Raw genomic sequence first — 27,097 nt, 5'->3', positions numbered from 1 at the left:
AATGTTGACAAAACTACTTGATACCACTCTGCAAATCCACCTTGAAGACTTTCCTTCCCCCTGGCAGCAACCCACAGGTCCTAGGTTCACGATAACCACTTTCTATCACATTAACCAATAAATTCAAGCTGCTTGTTTATACCCTCTCCTCTGTCCGTACTCCCTATTATATTTTCTCTTGTTTTCACCTTAAGTTTCAGAGGTGCTGTCTTCTAATCAGATTCCTAGGTGCAATCAAAATAATAATAACAATGATGTTGATGACACGCGTTTCCAATTAGTTGTGACAGATTTTTGACTGGTGAATCTATACAGTAGGATTCTGGCTAATAAGTGCTTAGATTACTTCCCACTGGAATCACTAGGGGATTTTCCTTTGTTTTTCACAGGTGCTGCCTTGTCTTGTAATATAATTTGGGGATGCAAGTGCTGAGCCCTGTTACTGCTGAATCAACACTGAGATGCCTATTGGCTTTTGTGAGCACTGTGGTCAAAATGGTCAGGTTTGTGAGCCTAAAGGCACTCTATTCAAGCGGCTGATCATCCCTAACTACCATCTATGTGCAAAGACGTATAATAATTTATATGAACGTGAGCTGAATGTCTGTGGGAATTTGAGCCTGTAAGCCCAGCGTTTACTCTGCGGTTAATTAAGGTTATCTCTTTATTTGCCTTTTCCCTTGTGGGGTCTCAGACAGCAACAATCCAAGTGAATAGAAAATGCTCTTAATTTAACCTTTCTTTTCATGGCAGTTTGGGAAATTATAGCTTATTGATTGCAAATAAATTCCCTACCAACTTGTGCTCTAAGTTACAATGTGTAAAAAACAAACTGTGACTGGTATAGAGCTCTCAGGTCCCCTTGCGTGCTGGAGGTAGATTGCTTTATCGAGACCCTTTGCGTAATACATACTCAATAACCAGCAGAGACAACGTGAGAAAAAGCAGTATATGAGCTTCACCAACGAGCAGGCAAGCAATGTGACTGATGTGGTGTCTTTTGGGAGGGGTGTGTGCCGAGCATCATGGAAATGTATAGAAACAGATGCTGGCTTTTAACCTACTGCTGCATTTAGACCACAGGGTTTGAATGCTCAGAGGTTTTGAGGTGCGGGTTCAGCTTAGGCTGTGAGAGCCAGACAAGTGTAAAGAAGTGAAGGCAAAAAGGGCAACATTTCTTCCCAAGATCACCGCCTCCAACACCGCTGGCCTCTTGCATAGTGGTGAACCTCACCCAGTAATGTTGAGTTTTACACAGTATATATAAGTAAGAAAAAAAATTCCAAGAGGCCTCCAGGCCCAAGAGAGAACGTTCCTGCTGTGGTTTGCACATGAGAAAGGCTTTTTCCAGGCTCGGCTCGAAGCATCCACTGACTTGCCACTGGACTTGTGTTGACTTTTCATGACAAGCAGACACCTATTGGTCATTCAAAGAAACGTTCACAGGCTTCTCAAGTTTTATATCTTTGCTAAAGGCTGATTCAGTGGCAGAAGAAACAAAATATTGACTGCTGGCTGCCAGTCACTCCTTATATAATCAGTTCATCCTCCAATTACGTAGGCGGAGCTGTACTGCAGCGTAGAGGTGAACCAAGACTAAATAGTGAGTAATAAGGAGCAAACAGTGAAAGCAAAAGACTGAATGTCTTAGCATGAGGCTCACAGGATGAATTAATGAATGATGTTCATAGAGAAATAAGAATTATATTCTCAAAGGAAATTACTCACAATGAACAATTCGATCAGACCCAGCCCGAAGAAAGGAAAAGGGAAGGAATAAATAGTCCTTCTCCAAAAGGAAAGGCTATTAATACTGTAATGTCTTAATGGTTCACACGAGGACCATTGTTATCAAGTGTATTTATTAATAGCCCAGATGCCTGAGCATTCATTTCGATGCATAAGCAGTGAAAAGAAAATTTGTGGATAAATACGAAACTATAAGTAATGGTCAAGTCTTGAAAGATCATTTAGGAAATTCTGCAAGTTCCATCATGGGGCAGTGCAGTGGCTGAACGAATTTGTTGCATAAAAAGCGAAGAAATGGAAATTGGAAGGGACAATCTGAACTATTTATGTCCATTAATGGATTCTAAATTGACTGTAATGGCTCAATAACAGCTCATCATCAACGTGAAAATGCACTGAGAACATCTGCTTGGTGTGCAGAAGCTGTCAAAAAGGAAACAAAATTTGTGAGCTGAGAAAGGTACCAAGAAAGAAATGTGTTCAAACATGGTTTTGGGAGGGTCACAGTGCAGAGACCTCTGTTCTTGGAGGCCTATCCCCAGGTCTCACAGTGCTGTGCAGCAAAGCCACTGTTGTCACCTCCCTCAGCTCCTGACAGCAGGAATCTAGAGAACAGATTAGCCCCAAGAGAAGGCTTTCCAGACCCCAGCCCACCAATGGCTGGGAGAAGTTGTTGATTTCCAGCCTTGACACAAGTATGTGTATCTCTACCATAAGGTCAGAGAGATTATTCACACCTATCCCTAGTGATCTTCACCATGATGATTGGACTCAATGATCCAGTGGGTCCTTTCCAACCTGGTGATTCTATGATCTTCCATCAAATCAACTCAGGATGGTGGACACTAGCCCTGTGTACTCTTAATATCAAAACAACAGCCACCAAGTAGGGAACCTTCCAAAATCCTCTTCCTGACCTCTTCCAGACCAAAGGCCCCAACCTTTGCTGTTGATCCCGGGACCCACCAATGTCCTTCAGCAAACCAAGTGTTTTGCCATCCTCTAATAGTACTAACTGCCCGATTATCTGCTGAAGCACGTGGTGAAGCACTTTAATGTTTCTGTCTCCACTGTCCCAGGCTCCTTGCTTTGTGAACAGAATACCCGTTGCAGGCAGGTGAGTTTCTAATGCTCACATGTTAAAAAACAACTCGCCTTGCAGTAGCAAATCCCAGACAGCTGCACCAATCTCCTGTCTCACCCCTTTCTACATGAATTCCTCCATCCTCCTTTCTGCTTCTGTCATTGCCTGCAGAACTCTCCAGGCTGGGTCTGCAGTGGTTTTCCCAAATCTTTTTCGCCTCACACCTCAGCCAACAACAAACTTCACATTTTCTGTACCAGAAGAGGCTTTTACCTCCCCTGCCCTGAACCCCTGCCCTAGAGTTGCCTTCACTCAGCGCCACCTCTTTGAACTGAGTGTTGGCAGCTGGTTGGGTGTTTCGGATTCTAAAACTTTATTTGTGATGTTCTCAAACCCTGAACTTTTGAGCTGGCTGTTAGAGCACCTGTCAGCAGACACATGCAAGTCCTCCAAGTTTCATGCTCCAAAGTCTTCCCTTTTCCTAAGCCTGCCACTGTGGACACGGATGTTTGGCAAAGTATTTTCCCTTGGAGCTCAGCTTGTCTTCAACCACCTTCCATGTAGTGCAGCACTTAATATAAGTCCAGCACTTAATATAAGTCACGCAGGTCTCTTCCTTTTCAGCTGATACACAGTAAGCTCAAATGCAATCCTATGCCAATTCCATAAACAAGCTTCCAGCTAGTGTTCTCTCCTTAATATCCTCCACTCTTCGCTAGGATACTTAAAATCATCCATTACTCTGCTCTTTCTATTTTACTGTTTGTTCAAATCCCCTTCCAATCCAGTATTTTCTCGCATATAGAAGAGGAGAGATGCTTTCCCCATCTTCCTTTTTACAGCATACTTATCTCATAAAGTATGTTGCTAAGCAAGTACTCTCGGTAGAGCCTTTGAAATAAAACTGATGCATGTAAAATATTGCACAGGTAGCAGTGATTGCCACGGTAAGGAAGGTCTCAATTCTGCCTAATTCTGGAGCAACTCTTCATACAAACTGGGGTAGATGAGAAGCGTTTCCAGCACTGACCACATTAGAAATTTCGTATTTTCTGGTAAGCATAATAAATTTGCAGAATGTTGTCTTTGAATTGAAATTGCCTATAATCTGCACCCACCCCACAGCACCTTTTCTGTTGTTTTGAAAATTTGAGCAGAATTAAGAGAGAAAACTACTTTTGAATATGGTAAGGAGGAGAAAAATGCTGTATTTTTACATCTTTTTGAACTTTCTTTTCTCAGCAGCTCCACAGACAAATTGGCTGTGGTTTGAAAGATGCAATTTGGCAGGAAAATAGCCCTCATTGGGGAGCAGTGTGGGGCTTTATATTGTAGGAAATTGGTTTTGATTTGCCCATGCTACAAATATTCAAAAAATCACAATCTGACCATGTGCAGTGGAGGGCTTTTGCTAAGCTCATTAAAGGACATGGAGACCAGGGAATAAGACTGTGCATGTCTGCCAAGCCAGAAGAGGAGAGTTCCTGAGGGATGGGCAAGAAGAGCCAAATGTGGCAGAGTGGGATGCTCCACTCCTTCCACCCTCAGCAGGTGGGAAGGGCTCCTTCGGGTGAAGCTCAGCTGGAGTTGGGCACAAAGCAAGAGCCACCCACAACCTGCCTTTAAATCCTGAGAAGTATTTTCCCCCAGCTTGTAGCTAAGGTTTGATTTTGCATGATGCATTATCTGGTCTCTACATCCCATTGCATGAAAAACCATGCACGTAAAAGATCCCACTGTTTTCAATGGCTTTTTTCTGGTTATTTAAGGTCTTGCAGGATCAGATCCGGATGGATGCATAATAAAATGAGTCTTTTTCCTAGGCTGCGTCCTAGTCTGAACACCAGGAAAGCTGAGTTCACAGCAATAATGAGGATCCATATTCTGATCCATTTTAAACCAGGAAAGAGATTTTTCACAAACTTCCTCAGCTATAAGAATTCATCAAATCCTCCTCATTCCCTTTAAATATTAAATCAGTCTCATGCAGATGCCAGGCACAGCCTATTTCAAAAAAGCAATGCATAAAGCTGCAGGAATACTGGCAAATCATAGTCACGTGCACATCCTTTGGAGTAGTTGTGGGACAAAAATGGGGATTTTTTAAACCTTGTGAGTAAGCTGACTGTATTAATGGAACAGTATATTTGACTAAAATAAAAATATCTTCGAACGTGGCAACTGGAAATCAGCTTGCAACAGTGGTTTCTGATAGACAGTTGTATTGCATGAGCAAATTCAATGCTTAGAGAAAAAGGTTGAAGAGACAGGGTGAATCAGAGACAGAGTTCATAATAACTAAGCACTGAAAAACATAGTCCTTCTGAAAGATGCTGCTGGGCCATCCTGGACTGATTTTCTAGGGCATTGTTCCCTTTGTTACTAAACTCCTTTTTCCTAACACAAGTGGTTTGGGTTTTCTTTTATTTATTCAGAGCCAGTTCAAGAACCCTGGATCACGCTGGTTTGTAGCTTACTCTGACATTATCCATTCTGAAACCAAAGTGAAGGGATAAACTAGCTCGTACACATATAAATATATACACAGAGACAGGGAGAGAGTTTATTAAACTGAGCTCTTTGCCTTACACCCTCCACCTTGCTTTGCCAGGGAGATGAGGATGAGGTGTTACATGCAGGTTAACTGCTCCATCCCTTACCTATGGCCTTTGTCATTCACATCCAGCCAGTAAGATATGCAATTAACGTGTTTTTGCTTCCCACTCTGACAATATTTTCCTCATTATTCACAGCACAAGAGTACATAAAGCATAAAAAGTGAGGCAGCGCTATTTCTGCCCTGCACTGCAGTAGCAAACCCATTAATAGCATTTTTGGCAATGAAGCACAATAAGGTACATGCATATAGGACTAAAAGCTCTTTAAACATGCCGGAACAAACAGCCTTCACTACTTTGGAGCTGCTCTGAGAAGTTCCAGTGACACAGGGGTGACTTCACGCGACTCCGAGTAACTGGGATGGGTGATGATGTGTAGGACAAGGGTGGCAGCCACTGGCCAAGGTGTGTGAAAGCTGGGGCTGTGTTTTAATCTGGTTGTCAGGAAATCCTGTACCTCTAGGAGTATTGAGGGTGGTGGAGAGGAGAATAATAGTGTGCAGCTCGATAGAAGTTATAACCCAAGGAAAAACCTACATCAAGGACTTTTGAGATTACACAGATGGCCATTCAACCCTTAATGTTAATGCTCTGCAATAGGGGTTTGCCGCGTGCTGCACTCTATTCTCCCATGATACAGTAAATTATACCAGATTTTTTTCTTCATTTGCAGCCTGACAGTGAATAGAGACAAAGATACAGTGTGATTCCCTGCACCTCCATCTATTTCCTCTAATTTGGATCGAACATTATCTTTTATTACCTCTCCTCAGTTCTCAAGGCACAGAGAAAGAGCGATGGCCTCAATTTTAGGGTAAAAGACGGTAACTGATGCCCACAGGATGATGCATGTTTGTGCAGGGTGACAGGACCTTGAGTTCATCTGGTCCAGCTTCCCCTGGTCACGCCATGGTGCTTTGGGATCTAAATGTATTACAACTAAAAGCAGGTTTAGGAAGGAAACAGCAACTAGTAGAACCAGCTAATCCTGGTCATTTTAAATGGAGAAATGGCTGCTGATCTAGACGAACTGGGAAGAAGAGCCTTTAAGAGAGGGAATTTGTATTCTGAGCTTTCACTTCTCGCTCACAGCTGTCTGAAAAGCATCACCTCCCCACCCAGCAACTCAATGAGGACAAGAGCATGAGGAGCAGGAACAGCTCAGCTCTGGATGGGCTGTTTGTCAGGTATGAATTCTCTCATCCAGGCACTCTCACTTCTATTCAACACATGTAATGAATGTCTGAAAAATCTGGAAATTTATGTTCAGATCAAAGGGAGCTGATTAATTACCTAAGATGTATTCAGATAACAGAGTTGAGAGGAAAAGCAAAGGCACTGCTTTCAAAAATGCTCAATGAAGTAAACCAAGTACATTGAGAATACGTTTAAAGGATAAGTGCAAAAACGACCCAGGCAAGTGGTGTATCAAAGAAAGGAGACATCCAAAAGTCAGTCTTATAATCAACAACATAGACATGAAGGAGAAAAGAAGTCTCTAAAGCTATTAAAAATCTGGAAGCCTATTAAAAATGGATGAAAAAAAGGTACAAGGAAATCAAATCAAGAGACGTGGAGTGGCACTTACGAAAGAAACCTTTAACAGAGTGGAAAAATTACTCTGTAATCTGAGTGAATTTAGATAGTGGCTCCAGTGACGATAGAGAAGGCACTTTCTTATCTCACAGACCCGCTCCAGACAGATGAACTGCTGATGTGCCTTCAGTCTATGGGAATACATTGGGGGGCTCAACCTGCGTGTCCAGCCACAGTGTCCCCACCTCAGCTCATCAATGACACAATTACCATTTAAAAAACCAGGCTCTGCTCTGCCTCCTGCTGCAGCAACAGGATCAGATAATCCTGCTCATGTCTTAGGTTTATATTTTGAATTGGCAAGACCACCATGAAAGCCATCAAAGCTAAAGTTAGTGCAACTGAAAGCTGAATCCATCTCTCAACTCATCCCTGTTCTGGTAACCCTCTCAACACCACCATCTGCTGAGGGCCCTGCAGAGATGTGGGGCTGATGATTGCCACAGCTCAGCACCATGTGGGTTTAACCTCTTTGGTAGGGGACTCTGAGCAATGGAAGGGGGAGAAAGCTGAGTCAATGTTGGCACACAAGAGAAAGTTGATGGGTCCAGCCTTGAAGTACGGCCCTTCTGCAAAGGATTAGCACTTACTCCAAGATTTGGTGTCAATTCCCTTCTGCCCCGGTATCAGCTGCCTTCTGGCAATACCCCAGACTCACGCATTGACACCTGGGATAAAGGCAGATGCCTGTGGGGGTTGGAAAATCCTTGCCCAGTCCTTTCCCTTCCAGGTGAACATTGCCCAGGGATGGCTTCCTTTCCCTCAAACCCTGTCTCTCCTGGGACAAAATCTGCTGGCAGCTCTGCTTTTCCACAGTCTCTTACTTTCAGCTCTATTTTGTCTGCAGAATTACCAACAGTAACACTCAAAAGATGCCTCCAGTGGTAAAGAAATCAAAAAAATTAACCCCCAGACAAGATTTTTAAGATGAGATCATGGTGATTTCTGTACGTAAGTTGAGAGTGTGCAGAGGCATTTGATGATGACCAACATTGCTGCACCTCCAGGCCAGTTTGTCTGTGGCCCACACCTTTGCCCAACCACTTGTTTCACAACCCCTCCCTGGACTGGAGGATGAGAAAAGACCTTCAGCATCTACCAGGAACGTTTCCATCACCTCTTCAAGCCTAGGTTTAGTTTCCTCCTTCACTTAACCTTCAGGAGACTGTCCCAGATTCTTCTATTAAAAATCTTCTTATAACTTCCTAAATGCTTTCATGGCCAGCATGCTGCATTTGTTCTTGTTCCAAGATAGTTCTTTAGTTTAAATAGCTTTCTCCCTCTTCTCTGTTCCTTCCCTCTTCCCTCATTGCAGTCATATCTCCTTGGCCATTGCCTTTTCCTACCACATCAGCCAAGCCCTTCCTCTCCCCAGACAGATGAGCTCCCAACCCAAACATTCACCTCCCCAGCCTTTCTGTGCCCCTTCCCATTTACTGTCCTTCAACAGGGATGATGAGAGATGTGGGCAGAGGTCCCGGATGCGGCTGTACCTGGGCAGGGTCTCTGTGTTCATATTCACCCATTCCTAGCATGAAAACATTGCTTGGGATAAGCACATCTGCATTTTTCGAGAGCTGCATCATGCCGGAGGCTCACCGTCCCCCTGTGACAGATGAGTGGAAACAACTTTCTCTCCTGTCCTGTCATTTCCAAGTGATGAGGCCCAAGCTTCAAGCAGAAATTTGTGTTATTAGTCCCAGCGTGCACAGCTCTGTACTTCGTGCTATTACCTTTCATTCTGCTTCTATTACTTTCCTCGTCAGGATCATGTCTGTGTTTTATTTGTTATATTTGATCCGATTTTCCATTTACCTTCAGGTCTTTAATTATTCTTTACTCACAAATTTATTCTAAGCTTTGCACACTCTCGATGTCTCCAGTTGCCTGGATCCTTTCTTTCTTTTCATAAACAGGAGAACTGGGCCTGCCATTTTCTCCTGCTCAATTAATGTATTAAAAATCCTTAAGAGTGGACTCGTGATTTCATGTGCCAGTTCTTTCAGGAGTCTGGGTGGGATTATTTTTCCCCCCTGGCTTTAGTGCATTAAAGCTCTTCACCTTGGATGCCAAAATTTCCATTTTTATAAACCTTGTGCCCATTAGCTCTCATCCCTGTGCCTTTGTGTCCTGAAGCATCATCTTTATTGAAAACTGAAGCAAACTACTTATTTAGGGTTGGTGGGTTTTTTTTGCTGTACCTACATTTATTTTTTATTTCATCCATCCTGCTTTATTTTGTCTGTGTGACCTAAGAATTTTTACTTTAAAAAGACAAGGTAGCTGCGAGTGTTAACTCAGTTTGAGTTTTGGTAAATTGCATTTTAATCTCACAGTTTCTGAACTCTGAGGGTGTTTGTTATCAGAATTTTCTCCTGTCCCTTTTGGACTCCTTATTTTCTTGCAATCTTTTTTCCAGGAGACAGGCTGTATATTTACTCCTGGAACGTGCCTTCTAGATCAGTTTTGCACTTTTGACTTCCCAAGGTCTCCCCCGCGCTCAGGCCCTAATGTTCTCCTGTAGAGATCTCGAGCTGACGGTGTTTCTTTGCTCTGTTTCTCAAAGCCTGCACTTCCCAAATGAAGATGTAGTTTTGCTCATCCTTCTATTTAAGTTGAACCAATCTATGACTCCACGCATATCTCAGTTCTTCTCTACATCCAGCTCTTCTATCTCCCTTGGTTTACCAAAACCGCCTGTGAAACGCTTCCCCTGCAGATTTCCCCACCTCCCAGAGCTCAGATGCAGGCTGAGAAACTGTAAATTCCGCCAAGGATCCAAGAGTTTTACCAGGCTGGAGCTCGTAGCTTGGCTGGCGTTAGGAACCTCTGTCGTAAGGTGGATGGGACAATCCACATTCATGGTCAGGTCCTGGTCCTACCTGAGGACAACGCTTAGTCAGGACAGGAAGTAGGAATCCAAGCTCCAAAAAGAACTGTTTGTTGTGTCTGCAGGTCACCTTGTCCCCTCTCCCTTCTGGAATACCCTGAACATTGGTACTTTTGGCATTCCCTCTGTACTCAGCACTGGTGAGACCGCACCTCGAATACTGTGTTCAGTTCTGGACCCCTCACCACAAGAAGGATGTTGAGGCTCTGGAGTGTGTCCAGAGAAGAGCAACGAAGCTGAGGAAGGGGCTGGAGAACAAGTCTGACGAGGAGCGGCTGAGAGAGCTGGGGTTGTTTAGCCTGGAGAAGAGGAGGCTGAGGGGAGACCTTATTACTCTCTACAACTGCCTGAAAGGAGGGTGTGGAGAGGAGGGAGCTGGGCTCTTCTCCCAAGTGACAGGGGACAGGACAAGAGGGAATGGCCTCAAGCTCCGCCAGGGGAGGTTCAGGTTGGATATCAGAAAAAAATTCTTCACAGTAAGAGTCATCGGGTACTGGAACAGCTGCCCAGGGAGGGGGTCGAGTCGCCTTCCCTGGAGGTGTTTAAGGAACGGGTGGATGAAGTGCTGAGGGACATGGTTTAGGGAGTGCTAGGAATGGTTGGACTCGATGATCCAGTGGGTCCTTTCCAACCTTGTGATTCTGTGATTCTGTGATCACTGAGTAGTTGAAGAAAAAGGAGGCAGATTCTCTTCTTCTATTCTTATTTTGTGACAAGAAGAACAACCTTGTTCTTCCGCTCACCCAGCAGCAAAGCCTTATGTCAACAATAAAATACAAAAGGAAACAAGCAGCTTTGCTAAGACATTAGTAACCTTTCCCCAGCCTACGTGGTTTCTGCTGTGAGGTTCATATTTAAAAGAACTCATCTTACTGATATTGCAATTCAACTCTGATTTTTAAAAGGCTCCACTCTAGAAAGCTGAGTTTTCTCATCTGCATTTCTTCTAATTGAAAATTTCTCATATGTTTGCAAGTGCAGCATCTCTGGATAGTTCTCAAATGACCAAAAACAATGAAAGGAAAAGCAGTTTTAAGGTAGACCAGTCTTAGAGGAGATATCTTGGAGAGTCTTGTTCCACACACACAGACATTCTGCAGCAAAACAGCACATCCTGCATCAGCCATCCTCATCCTCTGTAAAAGGGGACACGATGGAGCTGGAACATTGCATTTTTCCATCTGTTTTCCTTTTTGTTTTTTAATGAGGTTTGTTATTTCACAGAAATCTTACAACTAGGGAGAGACAAGAAGATCCAGGAGTTGTTAGAGTCCAGTGGGAAGCATTTCCCATCCCACCGAACAATGTTGAGATGTTAAAGGCTTTCCCAGTTTATACTGAGGTGAAACCAAGACCTTCTTATTAAAAAGAAAAAAGCAACACTCTCCTTTTTTAGGGGCATTCCCAAGAGACGGTAAATGTGGATCCAGCTCTGGCTTTTTCCTGAGCTAAACCAGCAGTTCTTGTCCAACCCAATCCCATTTTCACTTGGGAGGTGCAGGACTTAGAATCATAGAATTGTTGGGAAAGTCCTCTAAGATCATCCAGTCCAACCATCAGCCCAACACCACTCTGCCTAATAAACCATGTCCTGAAATGTCACGGCTACATTGTGTTTGAACCCTTCCAGGGATGGAGGCTCCACCACTGCCCAATGTTTCAGTAGAGACATTTTTCCTGATATCCTGTCTAAATCTCTCCTGATTTGCTGATGCTTTGCTGTCTCCAACACTAATACAATGTGCTGAGAGCGGGGCAGGAGTCTGCTCTTCTCACACAGAGTCAGGGGAGGGCAGGTGTGTCGTGAAACAAAGGGAAGAGTGAATACAGTGAGCATGGGACTGGTGTGGGTGGCAGCAGATACCTCACGGAGCAGGGGAGGCCACTGGGATAGTGCTTGTCCACAGAAAGGGACGGCTGAAGTGCAGGGAACCATAATATAAGTAGGAAAGCATGGTCACTGGCCATCTCTTGTGCCCACAGATTTTCTTGCTATTGATTTTGCATAGAGGGGATCCTTACGGATGCGCCATTCCATGGGGGTTCCAGTCCAACCCTGCAATACCAATGTAAATCAGGGCTGTGGAGGAAGGATCCCCTCCTCTTTGTTCCTCCTAGCGTAGGTGCCGCAGATCTCATTTACAGCAATACCAAATGCTGAATTCAACCTATGACATAAGGCAAGACGCTGTTAGAACAACAACATAAATCTTCTTCTTCAGAATGACAAGTCAGCTCTAATGCAAAAAGGGAAGGAGGAGAGAGACAATTTTTTCTAAACGCATTTGGTCAAGTAGAGGGTTCTAGTTTTTGTTCAAACTGTCAACTTTCCTCAGAGTAAAATAATTCCTTTACTAATGAGATCCAGCCCATCTCAAGAAAAGAAAGTGAGTTCAACCAGCAGATGTGTCTCTTTTAGATTAAACAAAACCATGATTTCTAGACATTGGGTGTTTTTTCTTTGTGATCTCCCAGATTTAATTATTTTCAAGCAAAAAAAAAAAGGCTTTGCCTAATGACATCCAGCGTGCACTAATACAGACCAGCTTGGCGTTGACAGTGACACCTTTTGCTCCAGCTCACGCAAACAGTAGCAGAGAATCATCTTAACAGTACAGGGAAGTTTTGGTGAGTGCTGTTGACAGAGCCCGGGCCGTCACTTCTCTGCAGCAGGATTTTCCATAGCCTGCATTAGTGGGACTGAGCCAACACAAAGGCTCAATCTGAGAGCTCATCAGCCACTAATTTACTGCTAGTCCTGCTATAAATAATGCATGCCAATGGGGAGCTGCAGTGGCCCTTAGTGGAGTAATGCACTCCGGCTTTCTTCCTCCTGCAGAGGCCAAACCTCACATCTGTGCTGGTACTGCGGGAGAACTTCTTCAAAACCACCTCGGTGACTTAGGATCATTATAGGAAAGTCACTGGGATTTAGGTGTCTTTTATCTCACTCAAGATATTTATATCTCTGTCAGGCTGTTTCTTCCTTTATTGGCAACAAATGCTGGCTAAAATGCAGGAAGCAGGCAAAAGATCTCTTTGGGATTTTCCATAGGCATGAGATGTGGGCTCCCCGTAGGGTTCTCCAGTCGCTCCAGTTGAGGGTCAGAGGGTCCCTGCAGTGGAGGGAAGGGCAAGAATAGTCTCAGCTGCATTGTCCCTAGTGCTGCTGGAGATGGTGGTCTGAGAAACCCCCAGAAGAAGCAGCAAGATGCTCCCAGAAGGGATGAGGACTCATTCTGACATATATTTAAGCCCTGGAAAAGGAGAAAATTATTTGTCAAAATCAATTTGGAGAAATGCTGTCAAAATATTTTCTGAAAATCCATTTGAATGTATTTTCCTCCATCCTGGAGGAGTATCCAGGTCATCCAGTCTTCCTGGTATTGAAATACCTGTGCAGTCAGGGTGGAACCTAAAGCTTCTCCTACAGACCTGTGCAGTCTGTGACTCTCCAGGTTTTCCGTACAGGGAGTGGGTTTAGTGACAGACTGGATATTTTTGGTTTCTGTTCCACCTCTTCTTTCTGCAGGATCTTAGGAGATCCTGGCTCACACCTTCCCTGCCTTGTGCGTTTGGTTTTTTTTTCTCCTTTTTTTCCTTGAATTAACTCCCTCTTGCATCTCTTACAAAACTCTGGTGGAGCTTTGCCCTTTCTACCCATGAGCAGACCCAAGACTGTGAGGAGCTTGTACTGTTCGTGATGAATAATGTAGCTTCCCTGTAGTTTTCTTCCCTTCTCTGTACTGGCATTTCAATGGTGCTGCAAATTTTCTTGCAGGCTTCTAGCATCTGATACACGAAGATCTCTTGCTGCCTGTTTCTCTCTGGGTATCTGTTTTGGCCCCAAGCCCCCCTCTCCTCCTAACCTGAGTTTCAAACATATCTGTTGCCTGCCTCCTCAATGCTGCCTTTTATAGGATTAATTAAAGTTGGATTTCCATTTTCAGAGGGATCACTGTGGTTTGATAATCTCTTGAATTATCTCACTAAGCTGAACGGGGCTTGATGTTTGCTTGTTTCTTTCCTGCTTTTTTTTTTTTTTTTTCCATGAGAAGTTTAAGGATTTATGTTCTTTGAAATTCTTATTTAGTTTGTTTGGGTTTTAATTCCTTTTATGACCCTGTAATGTTGTTCTTCCTGAGAACAGCCCTGGGTCTACTGCTGTAGTGTGGCCAGACTGCTCCTATCCCTGGACAGAAGCTTAGTGTCCACCCAGCAGAGTGGATGGTGTCCACCTGGCAAAGTGGATGATGTCCCCTGGCAGAGTGGATGATGTCCACCCAGCAGAGTGGATATGTCCACCCAGCAGAGTGGATGATGCCCATCCAGCAGAGTGGATGGTGTCCACCCAGCAGAGTGGATGATGCCCACCCAGCAGAGTGGATGGTGTCCACCCAGCAGAGGAGATGATGTCCACCCAGCAGAGTGGATGATGTCCACCCTGGGATGGCATGCCCTGTCCCACACACCTCTCAGCTCTGCACCATGGACAATGTGTGGCCCCAGCAGGACATTTGGTTTAAGGAGACATGGTGAGCATGGAGCAGCAGCTCCCTCTCCGTGTTCGTAGTGTTTAGCTCCTGGCACAGGGCTGGGGTCCAGCCCTGCTCACCACTCCGACAGGTTTAAGAAGTTTTTGGGTAAGAATAGCTCATTTTGGGGTGGGGTCTGGATCCCTCCACAAGTGGCTGTGCAGATGGGAGGACCTTTCATAATGCCCATAAACACTTCATTCAATACATAGATTTTCAACTCCCATATTTTCATGCATTTGAAGCCTCCACATCCTTCTACCAGAGTAGCTCATTTCGTCCATTCAAAGGAAGAGAAGCCCCATTTGTGGGGCAGGAGAAGCATTTTCCCAGACCAGGGATCAGTGGTGAATGTGGCGCCCCTATTCCACGCAGGACTGCCATCCTCATCCCCTAAACAACATTGGCTTGCCACCACCTCCAAGAAGTCTCCAAGAAGCTTCTTCTGGGGAGGTCTGTGAACTTAAAAAGCAAACAAAGAGAGGGTTGCATTGCATCGTTATCCCATTATCCTTGGGAGCTGTCATGCATGTGTCCATGGATGGTGCAGTGATGTGCTGGTGCAGTGATGGTGTTGGTAGGCTTCCTTGGGCAGAGATCCCCAAACCAGGGTCATTCTGGTGCTCTGCTGTACACGGGCAATGCCTGAGCCTTTCTTCACACCTTAGTGGCCAAGGGAACAAGCTGGATCTCCCAGACGTGAGCCAGGAGTGGTTTAGCACATACACAGCGAGGTCCAAAGGGGTTGACTCTGGGGCAGCGTGGTGTGCAGGGCCTGCGGTAGGGCTGTGTCCTCACCTAGTGAGGCAGTGCCTGAAGAACATTCAGGTATTCAGAAGCTGGTTTTCTTCCTGCAAAGCAAAGCTAGTTGCTCTGAAGAAAACCCTTCAAGTTGTCATAAAAACTATCATGCATTTGGTATAGCTTCTTGGGGCCCTTGATATGTGCCTCCTGATGGTATGACAATGTTGTTGAATAACAACACATCCAAAAGCCCTGAGAAATATCCAAGGTTTCTCTTGAGGTCTGCTTTGAGATGTAGCTATATCAGGGGCACCCCAAGTCCCAGCAGCCCTGGGCAGCTGCCTTGGGGCTCTACCTGCACCTCCTGGGCTCCATGTCCATTCCAGTCTGCCCCATGGCTCATCTTACCCCAAAAGCTCCCCATCCCCAAGACTGAGCCCCACAGCAAGCACTTGGGCCACAGAGTCAGGAGAAACAGGGGTCCCATGCCAGGCAACAGCCACCACCAAGTAGCAGCAAAACTCAGCTGCCACGGACTTGGGTCTGAATCAAATCTCCAGTCACACCACAAGAGTCCCCAGTTTATTAACCACTGAAGCAGCCGCCCAGCTTTGTTTGAGAGAGGATTTAGGAAATCTAGCAAGCTGTTTTGCTGCTAGAAGCTGAAAGGGGAAGAACGGAGCTGTAGAGTTTTTTTTCCTGAGTCCCTTTTTATCTTTTGGCAGCCCTTTGTACAATTAAATAGCTCCACGGGGATGCCATATGTTGCCAATAGTTTTACACTTCTCAGTAGTGGGAGGCTGGAACGCTTTCCAAATTGACATGATAGGAACCCATTACAAAATTCTTCTCTAAGAGGAACAGCTAAATGTTCTGTCAAGGAACTGAATTAAAAATAGACCAACTGGTATTGTTATCTCCTCAAAAGAATGCACTTGGCTTCGCGTATAACATGGTACATCTGGTGGTACATCTTTGAATCTCTGGAGCCTGAACACAAGCCTGGGAGGGCTGTAAGTGCAGAGCTGGGTCCAGACCCCAGGTGCGGGGTGGTGGGTTTGGTACCTATCTTCTGTTCCCCATTGCAACTGAATAACATTAGCTTTACCCTGCCAAATCCATCACCCTGGGCTCTGTGCTCTCCTAGAAGTGGTTCCTACCCAGACAGCCTGCCACCATGAAGGACACCACAGCAGGACCTCATGGGACTGTATTCACTTGCCTAAGCTCCAAAACCTCCCAAATAATCTTCTTCCTTGTGTGCTGGAGCACAAGTTCGCCTGAGTGCACGTAAAGTCAAAGCTACAAAGCACCAAATCTAACTGCACTTCAGGGTAGCCTACCTGTGCACAGATGAATTTGTTCCAGATGAATTTTGTTTTCCCACCATTCATGAAAATACAACTTTTTGCCCTACCCCATCCCCTTCTTATCTTTGATTGCCTTGTTGTTTAGTTGTTTGCTCAGTGACTCCTCCCTGCAGGGCAGGTGACTCGTTCTGCTGTGGGATCAGTGAGGACACATCCAGCACGCAGCTGTGGGTGGTGGAAGGGGGATCGCATAAAAGCTTGATAACAGCTATTAAGTAAATACCACATACTGGAAAAAAAAAATGCTTCAGTTCAACCTCAAACAGGGTGGGGTTAACTATCAGAACAGAGTTGTTTACCTTGGGCTGAAACATATGAATAGGGGGACTTTGAAAATCTGCTCCCATGAATTACTGGTTTCCACAAAGGCTTCTGTTATACAGCAGTGACAGCTTAAATAAGCAGACATTTCTTGGAAGGATTTTCTTTTTTGTCTCAGTTATGCCTTTACTACAATCCCAGAGCATCATCCACACAATCAAAAACTGCCGTTGTGCTGGGTGCTACAATTGCCAGGTAGAGCTGCCCCTTATTCACATGGACACTGTGCTGATATCAAGTGGGTTATAACAACAAAAACTGTGTCTGATTCCTATTTGAGTTTGAACTGAAAAACTTAATGAACCAGCAGCAAAATAAGGAGTCTACCTGGTGGCAGTCTTTGGTCTGATTAGGATAAGCCTGGTTTCAGGGCACCTCTCCCTGGGACTATGTCCTGTAAAGACTCATTGGACCTCCAGGATGAACCTGGCCCAGGGTTGTGTTTGCTGGGCATGAGGAAGCTCTGCTGAAAGACAAGTTGTGTTCACTTAAACTGCGTGATGTCTTAGTGGGTTTGGGACATCTCTGTGAGCCAAGTGAATATGTGTCTGTTCTTATATCACTCTATAGGTCTCTCTGGAGCTTGTGTCCACCGGCCAGGTGCAGTAGGAGATCAGCGGTGCAAAAGACAGACTGCAGCCTCTGCCTAATTCAGACAACTGGACTGTTGCAAGACCAATTGCCAAACCAAGGGGTTATTCATGCGGCTGCCAAAAACTCCCAGAGTAAACTACTTGACGGGATAAGGCACATGCAGAACTATGCTATAAGAATGCCACTTTGGTAAGGGAATCAAAAGTTACAGGGTAATTATTCCCATTACATTTTCATACCCTTTCCCCTTTGGGTCACTAGTTAAAATGCACGTAGCCGGCTGTGGAGGAGCAGCCCACCTCTGGCAGCTTCCTCTTGCTCCTTCTCTTCCATGCACCCCAGTATTATAGCCCACAGCTACGGGGAGAGCTGCTCCTCTGTTCACCCATTGCACCTCACCACGGAGCCTTTGAGTGCTTGAGCCCCATGGGCTGAGGAAATCTTCTGCTCACCAATTTACAGAGGGATGCTACAAAATGCACAACACATTTGGTGGGAGCAGGTATGTTGCTGCAATCCTTGCGTCAAGCTCATGCTAATATTTTTGACTTCTGGCTAGGATGAAGTGCCTATAGGATGGAGTAAATCAGCCTTTCAGCTCTGGCCTCTAAGACCAAATCCAGCCTCAGGGAGGTGGGAGGATTTTAGGTACTCCCCTCTAGGCAGGGCTTCCTGCTTCTTGGCATCTCTTGCTCAGGGGCTCTCTGCTCTGGCTCCTGTTGTGTGATGCTGCCAAACTCAAGCTAGGCATAATTTAGGTGGCCTTGGAGGACCACACATAATTGGAATGATTTCCCCTGTTCTCCTTCCTAGACTGTGGAAGCCATGAGTGTGGTCTGTACAGGAGAAACAGGCACCAGTGCAGAAGGGAGATCTTTTGTGCCTTTGTGCAGAGGCGTGGTGGAACTGGATGGTCTTTAAGGTCCCTTCCGACCCAAAACATTCCATGCTTCTCAGGATGTGCAGAGCAGCTTGGCTAATGGAGGGGGCTGTGGGTGAAACCTTAGCGATTGCTATGCAGGAGCTCGGGCTGAATCATCGAGTCCCGTCTCCTCTGAAGCTCAATGAATCTAGAAAACCATCTCCCCTTGTCATCTGCGCTAAGAGATTCACAGCACCTGCACAAAAGTGCTTTTATGTCTGCTTCATGCATATTGAGAGTTGACATTAAAAGAGAGAGAAAGGAAGAACAATCCATTAGGCTCCGTGCACTAAATCCTAGATTTCAAACTGACACATCTAAAAATACCGATGATATGAAAGCAGATACAGCATGATAATTATATACTGCAGGTCTATTGTACTATTGTACCCTACATGGGATTCCTGCTCCACCATCTACTGCAATCATTATAAGAGACAGGAGCAAACCAGCCTGGCTAAAATGAGGAACCGTGCTGTTGGATGGACTGGCACCATCGGCATCCCAAAATGCTCTGGAATCTAGTCCAGGGCTCTACAGCGTAGAGTGCTGGGATTTGGCACTGCACTTTGCCCTGGTTTGACATATTTATTTCCTTAAAGAGTCCTCTGGTTGCTGACCTGAAAGACCTAAAAGAAAGTTTCTTTTCTGAAGTGGTTAACATCTGTTTATTCCCACTTTGTGGAGAGGTTTCTCATGTCCTTGGATGTGGTAGAAGGCATGTGTCATGAAACTACTGACCTCAAGTTGGCATGGGGGGGAGCCACCCAGGCTCTGAATCATTTAACTATGGCAAATGATGAATTTTGTGTGTTTCTGGCAATATCCTGTAGTTATAAATTGCAGTGAAAACTAAGATTAAATTACAGTCTAATTAGTTCATGATCTAATTTTATATGAATACGTCCAGTAAATCATGTTCATTATTGTAAAAACCTTGTGTTTAAGATGAGCTCCATAGCATGCACCATCCATATCCATGTGTACGGACCCTCCCCCGGTTTTCACACTCAAACTCAGTGACTGTGAAACCATAGGACAGGTTTGTCTAAAAATCAACTGTACTGCTAGAACTCTGCTGCCTGCCTGAGAAACCACGCAACATCCTCCTCATCTGGGCAAACCAGCAGTGGGGTGGTTTGGAAACAGCTATTGAAGTGAGGACCAGAGGGAGCAGGAAGGAAGAGGGATACACATTGCAAAGTCATAGAATCCTAGAATGGTTTGGATTGGAAGGGAACACAAAGCCCATCCAGTTCCAACCCCTGCCATGGGCTGGGACACCTCCCACTGGATGCCGTTGCTCCAAGCCCCATCCAACCTGGCCTGGAACACCTCCAGGGATGGGGCAGCCACCACTGCTCTGCCCAACCTGGGCCAGGGCCTCCCCACCCTCACAGCAAAACATTTCTTCCTAGGATCTCACCTAATTCTCACCTCTTTCAGCTTCAAACCACTCCCCCTTATCCTGTTCCTGCACCCCTTGACCAAGAGACCCTCCCCAGCTTTCCTGGAGCCCCTTTCAGCTCTGGAAGCTGCTCTTAGGTCTCCCCAGAGCCTTCTCTTCTCCAGGCTGAACAACCCCAACTCTCTCAGTCTGCCCTTGTATGGGAGGTCCCTGCATGTCACCCAACCGTCCCTGCCTTCAGTATCTGTCTTGCATCTTCTAGCTTTTGCAACAATTCTGAAAGCAAGTCTTGGTCAGTCGTGGCCAGTGAAGATCCCATCACACTTTGCAGAGGGTTGTTTGGGAGCCTCTGGCTGATCGGCTGCGGGTACAACGCTCTGCCAGCTTCGTCTCACCTTGCACTTTCAGGTGGACGGGACAGATGGGCTGCTGTGGTGATCTGGCAATATTTCTGGGTTTAGCTGGTGAAGCAATCTGGGATCCTCCAGATGAAATAGTCTATAAAAAGGCAAGTTATTCCCTGTAATTTAAGAGTACTGCCAACCCCAAATGCTAAAGAATTCTGAGGTTCCCAAACCACAGAACCAGCTAAACCGTAACAAGATTTTCATTTTTAATTGGAGTTCCTTCTTGTTTTCCTTCTGGGTTTGAGCCGTTGGGTCACGTTCTTATTTGCAAAGAAAAGTCACGATGAAGCAAAAATTGTCTGGTTTTTAGAAGCGAAACCCGAACCACTCTCATGTTCACGTGTCTCTAGGAGATGGGGCTTCTGTAAAATGTCAAAGAGGGGGGAGCATCATGGCAACGGCACCAGAGTTGAGCAGGTTCATCTTTCATCTCACTGTGGTGGTGTGTCCCCATGAGTATCTCACACTGCTCTTTGCATGTCTGTCCTTCCACTACTTACAGCGTGGAGCGCGATCCTGAAACACAACTTTGTCCTTTCCCAGGGAGAGCTGGGGCAGTGAGCTCTGCGGGGGGAAATCACTCCATCTGCTCTTTGAGAAAACCACCTGCATTTAAGTGGGTCAAAGTAAGCTGCGAAGTTCACACATCCCTGCGGTGAGAGCAGGCAACGTGGGACAGGGAGGGTGGGGCTGTCACCTTTGGTGCTGAGCCTTGCTGGCAGCAGTGGGGAGCAGGGCAGAGGTGGTTGGGACAGGGTACATGACTGTTATTGGCCCTTGCTGTCAAAATTGCTAGAAAAAAACCACCAGAAAGAGCCCCAGAGGAAGGCAACTCATTTTTTTAGTTGTTTGCCACCTAACAGCAATGGTCCTGCATGTGTCCACCCCACCCCTGGCAGCGAGCACCTTGTGTTTTAGGAATATAAAAAGCAAACATCATCCAAGCACTGCATTTAAAGACTGGGGTTTATGCCTGTGTTTTTCTTCCTGTGCTGATGTACAGCTCCCAACCCACAGCTCTCATGCTTTCAGCTGAGCTTCTGGAGGCACCACAGCACAGTCAGAGGTTTGTGGTTTCACAGACCCACCAGCTGGGGCACATGAGCAAGTGTTACAGTTCCCTACCAGGGAAACAAGCCTTGGCTTATGTCTCTCTTCTCAGGAAATGTGGGAAACAGGTCTCAGATCTCCCAAATCCTTGGTTTGTGCTGAACAGCTTTAGAAGTAACTCCTGTATGAGGCATGGTCACATGTCAAGGACACTGGTGGAGACAGGAGTTGGAAATCAAACCTTCAGGGGTTAAGATGGGCAGTGCCATAGTCCCAACAATGAAGCTGATGTAATGGGATCTCCCATTCTGCTGTGCAAGAAACTGCACCTCCGTGCCTCAGTTTCCCCATCTGTAAAATGAGCGCAAGGGTGCTCCTTCTGCAGGCAGAGTGCTTTGACATGCATTCTGCCCCTCTATTCCTCCCTTGTGAGACCTCATCTGGAATACTGTGTCCAGTTCTGGAATCCTCAACATAAGAAGGAGATGGAGCTGTTGGAATGGGTCCAGAGGAGGACTACAAGATGATCAGAGGGCTGGAGCACCTTCCCTATGAGGACAGACTGAGAGAGTTAGGGTTGTTCAGCCTGGAGAACAGAAGGCTTCAAGGAGATCTTATAGTGACCTTCCAGTACCTGAAGGGGCTACAGGAAAGCTGGAGAGGGGCTGTTCATAAAGGCTTGTGGGGATAGGACGAGGAGCAATGGGTATAAACTGGAGAGAGGCAGATTTAGACTGGACATTATGAAGAATTTCTTCACCATGAGAGTGGTCAGGCCCTGGAACAGGTTGCCCAGGGAAGCTGGGCACCCTGGAGGTGTTCCAGGCCAGGTTGGATGGCCCTTGGGCAGCCTGATCCAGTGGGATGTCCCTGCCCAGGGCAGGGGGATTAGAACTAGATGACCTTTAAGGTCCTTTCCAACCCAAACTATTCTATGATTCTGTGGTTCCTGCTAAATGCTGGATGGAAGGCAGGAGGAGGAAACCAGAAAAGGACAGAACAAGCACATGGTTGCTCAGTTACCCTCCTGGCAGGACCAGGGTCTGCAGGCAGCTCTCAGACAGGGGTGGCCATGGGACTGGATGCCTTGGCCCTAGCGCCTGCTTTACCCTTGCAGCTCTTTCCATCAAGGTGCTTCAGCATCTGCCTGGAGAACGGGGCTCCTTTCCCCAGTGGAGACACCATCTCTTAGCACAGACGAAGATGCAGGCAGGGAGCAAAAGGCTATGAGATTGGTGAAGACAAACCACAATTTCATTATCTGTATAACCCCGTATGTATGTGCTTCTTCTTACTATTCCTCCCAGCTTTCAAGAACCTGTCGCAATAGTTTTCCACTGAAATAGCTGGCAGAAACCTTACTGCAGATACCATTATTGGTAAAATTTCCTAAGAAAATACACTGCTATAAGGACTTTCCTATTTGGATAAGGTCACTCACCCGACAGAGGTTGTGCATCTCTCTCTCAGTACCACGTGTGTGTGTAACACAGAGGGAAATTCGCAGAAACAGGAGCTCTGAAATCAGTCCTAGCAGGAAATAAGGACAAAGGGAGATACTGCACCTTCCCTCATTTCAAAGGAAGAATAAATGTTGCAAAACAGGACGAGAAAAGGTGAAAAAGATAAAAGAAAAAAGAAAAGAAGAAAGAAAATGGGAAAGGAGATAGGCAGCAAATGCGGAAGGAGAAGGAAAACAGAAGGGCTAAAAATGGAGGGGAGAGCCAAAGCCACCTGGCAGATGGGTGGTGATCTGCGCTCCGTTACCCGCCGGGCTAAGCAGACAGGTGTTGCCGATCCCCACATCCTGCTCTGCTCTGCAGATAACCACCCGTGGGACCTTTGCCAAGAAAACCAGCCTTGTCCCCTCGGGTTTATGGTTTCTTCCTGTCTCTGGAGGAGCTTTGGGTGTGCAGTCCCAGGTATACGTTTCTTGCAAACGTGATGCCAGGTGTGTTCCTCTGCCAGAGATGGCTTCACCGTCTTTTAATTCAATCTCGCTCCAGCCCCCTTGAAGAGAGGAGGGGAATTTGGGATGGGAACTTTGGTGCCCACCCTCAATACCGAAATAAAAGCACTCCATGGGTAAACTCCAGCAATTCCCTTTAGCTTGCTTGCTTTTTATAGGATTAGCTATTCTTCTGCATCATCACGTAGGGATGGATGTGTCAAACGCCCGCTATTAAGGTCACCTGCAGGAATTACTCCGGATTCTCTCTGATAGCACAAAACCTGAATCTACTCAAGTAACACAAAATAAGACAAGCTGTGACAAATTTCTAAGCTACTTCCCCACTGTTTATCCTGCCACAGCCATGAATGCCCATCGCCAGTGTGTTGAGCACATGGAGAAAAGGCTGGCAGCTCGGACACGGGCTCGGCAGGCCAATGTACGGGAAAACCAGGCGTCTCCAGTATTTGCCATTATGAATTGAAACGATATTTGTTTTCTGATAAAAGGTTGGTACTTTGCTCTTTCGCAAGCTGCTTTTAAAAGCAGTTACTCTGGGGTGAGATTTAACTCCTTCCAAGAACATCTGTCCCTGCCTCTGCCAATGGATGTAGGAGCTGGCATAAAATTTCACTAAGCTCCTGAAGACTCAGAGATATTCAGATCCCTGTGCTGAGGGAGAAAAATCCATCCTGAGTGGAAGTTATTATTGCTGAAGGCTTTAGGAGTCTATCTGTGTGATACAAAGCATCTGATCTGTGATAGAAGTGCCTTCAGGTCTGGTGGTCCTCTCTGGTCTCACCACACCCCTGTGAGAGAGGAGACCTTGGAGGACCATCTGGGATGCAGAGCCCAGTCCCACACATGGCACTGGCTGTACAACCCAGTAGGGACTTGTTCCGTGGTGATGCACATCCCAGCCAAGGAGCTGTGGTGCCTGCAGCGCTTCCTTGAGGAGACACTAACTAGTTAATCTGAGAAAGTCAAATAGGAGAAAACTATATTGGTGAAGACTGTCTGCCAAGTGACAGAAAGAAAATTATGATTCATTTTTGGGGGTAACTGCAGTTCAAACATCCTCCAAGAAGGTTAGCTACTCGTGACAGTATGCCCAGAAATAATTTATTTGGCGGTGGATGAGAAATGGAAAAAAAAAAAAAAGTGGAATAAACTATTTTTGGCTATTGCTAGCGAGCCAGGAACGAGGCACAGAAAGTATTGACACGTGGGTCTGTGGAGCCAAGCCCTGATCAAGTCCCACTGCACCTGCACTCTCAGATGCTGCATTAGCCCCTCGCAAGTCCTCATCCCTGGTCCAGCGATGTCCACCCAGCACAGAGACACCCACTCTGCCCCCACTCCCTCCCTCTGAGCCCCCCAAGCTCCCATTCTACATGATGGGCACTGGGCCAGTTTGCTGGAGGAGCCTCGCAGAAAGAAACCCTTGGTGGAGGGGTAAAATTACTTGGAAAATGAAAGCTGTCATGCCAGGCAGTGGCAGAGTAGGATGAAAACCCTGATTAGTATTCCTAAAGCTCTACCCTTTTTCAGAAGAAAAGCACCTACATTTAGCAGCTAGAGTAAATATCATGCCTTAATATTGTGTGTTAATAGACTTGCTTTTTCAGCTACTGATGACGGTAGTTTTGGAAAATTTATTGTTGCCATAAAATGAGTCTCTATCTCTCTCTCTCTCCCCTCTCTCACTCTCTTCTGCTAATTGACAAAGAGGCCCAGTAATTAAAGGACAATAAAAGTTTTCCAGTAATTAGTTTCTGTTGTTTGGTTACAGGCCATCAATTGTTCTTTAATAATACCAATCGTTAGCATGCAGTAGTCAGTGGGCTCTCAAAGGCTTCTGGGGCACAACCACTTACCAACACTACACATTCCATTCCCATGAGGGCATCCTGCATCCAGCGGGAGATTAACCCTCTCCTAGGATGAAGTGCTCCTAGCCTGCCTTCGTGTTTTGGGGTAAACAGCTCACATAACTGACGGTCAGGAGATGGCAATTAGGGGAAGGTAATTATCCCTACCTGGGGAACAGGGAGCCAAGTAGCTCAGGTATATTTAGTGCAGGGCACTGACAGCCTGGGGGGGTTTATAGGCACATCTCTGTTAGGAGGCTGCTCTTCAGCATGGCATTCATTGCAAAATACTCTTTCAAGGTCTAATTTTGCAAAGAGGCAGTCCCAGAGATTTCAGCAGGATTAAGCGAACATATAAGTCAGTGAGCGTATGCTGGTTGATTGAATGACTTCATATTATCTGCCTGAATGCTACATTTTATGCTTAGGGTCAGGGTGTTTGCAGGAATTGGCACCCATACAGCGACGGCTGGAAAGAACCTTCCCTGTCTGCCTTTCTTTTCTTTTGCTGGACCCGCTGAAGCTACTATGAGAACAAATTCAGCGAGTCTGTCTCCAGGAGATCTCTCACCGATGCAAAGTTCTAAGGCTTTGGTCATCCAGCAGAAAACTTTAACCATAAGATTGTATTGTAATTTACAATAGGTGCCTAGGATTCCGTAATGATGGAAGATATCAAACCCCAGAGATATTGCCTCTTGCAGTTCCTTTTCTCTACTGACGCTAGGATGGTGCAGGTACCTCACCTGGCCTGGGTGTCCAGCCTGGACAGAGGTCCCAGACCACCCAAGCTCCCTATTGCCCCGTTGCCTGGTGACAGGAAAGATAAATTTAAGGAAAGCATTTAATAAGGAAAGGAGAAATTCAATCCTTGCCCTCCACAAGCTTTTTCACAGGCACCTTATTTCATAGAATCCTAGAATAGTTTGGGTTGGAAGGGCCCTTAAAGACCATCTAGTTCCAACCCCTCTGTGATGGCACCTGACTTGGAATATGTTTGGAAGCTCTACCTCAAACGACATCCCATGTTGGGTACATGGGTGCTAATAATCTCCTACAGCATCGTTGCTTCGTTCCAGGTGTCTGGAACTGTAACTGCCCGGCAGTCTCAGCCATCAATAAAAAATATGAAATAAGACTGAGCCTCAGCATTGCAGCAAAAAGATTAAAAACACAGTCTTCAAAAATTCAGAAAGCAAATTAAAAACACCTCCCCATCCCTTATTCACACAGAGATATACATAAATACATACAGATTGTTCCTGTAAGGCAGAGACCCAGTTTGGGGATATATGACTCACAATTTTTGAATCCTTAGGGTTGCAAGGAAGGTGCGCCTTGCAGCACCTCTCCTCAAGCTGCAGCCTTTCGCTAACACTCACAGCCCAGCTGAATTTAATATTTCATTTTCATATTTCATTTTCTCTGCCTAGCATTCGGCAGCGAGTCTGATGTGGCGCGGGAGCAGCTTTCCGAGGGCACAGTCCTCAAACGCACCTCTCTGGTGGAGCTTTTATGACAAACTTTTCTCAGGGCTGGAGCAGAACATCAATGGAAAATGGAGGATATTGTCCCTAGGGAGCAAAAAGGTGACTGCTCCAAAGCTGGGGTCCTCTGTAGCCTGGATGAGCTTCTCTCCTGCGGGCAGCTGCCTGCCCTGCCACTGCCTGTCTCTGCTTTCGATCAGAAATTCCTTACGTGCCGCTGCTGAACAGCCTGGTACAGTCCCAGGAAAAATCTTGATTTTTTCTCTAATCAGAATTTTCTGACATTTCCTGGAAGATTCCCAAAAAGCACTTAAACTCCTCTGTAGACTGGATTCTGGGTATGATTTCTATCCATAAATAGCCAGGCTGAAGTTCAGTTAAATAAGCATGACATCCAACAGTGTGGGCCCTGCCAGAAGCTTGGCATGTAATTGTCACCCTGGGACAAGCGCAGTGTGGTTGTGTTGGGGTATCTGCAGCTTCCCCTCGGCCTCTCTGGC

At 45.9% G+C, this 27,097-nt stretch overlaps 1 long non-coding RNA gene across 1 annotated transcript; it reads right to left on the bottom strand.

Annotated features, from left to right (window-relative positions):
- Positions 1-12,413: 12,413 nt before the first annotated feature.
- LOC128853839 (uncharacterized) lies at positions 12,414-26,735 on the bottom strand. The gene is made up of 3 exons (XR_008452656.1): positions 26,412-26,735; positions 22,730-22,818; positions 12,414-13,194 (listed from the first exon to the last, which is right to left on the bottom strand). It is a non-coding gene; the product is annotated as an uncharacterized LOC128853839 (long non-coding RNA).
- Between the last annotated feature and the right edge of the window lie 362 nt (positions 26,736-27,097).

Source organism: Cuculus canorus, chromosome 16, assembly GCF_017976375.1.
Source record: "Cuculus canorus isolate bCucCan1 chromosome 16, bCucCan1.pri, whole genome shotgun sequence".
Lineage (NCBI taxonomy): Eukaryota > Metazoa > Chordata > Aves > Cuculiformes > Cuculidae > Cuculus > Cuculus canorus.
The sequence above is the reverse complement of the archived record's forward strand: the minus strand, read 5'-3'. Positions and strand labels throughout refer to the sequence as shown.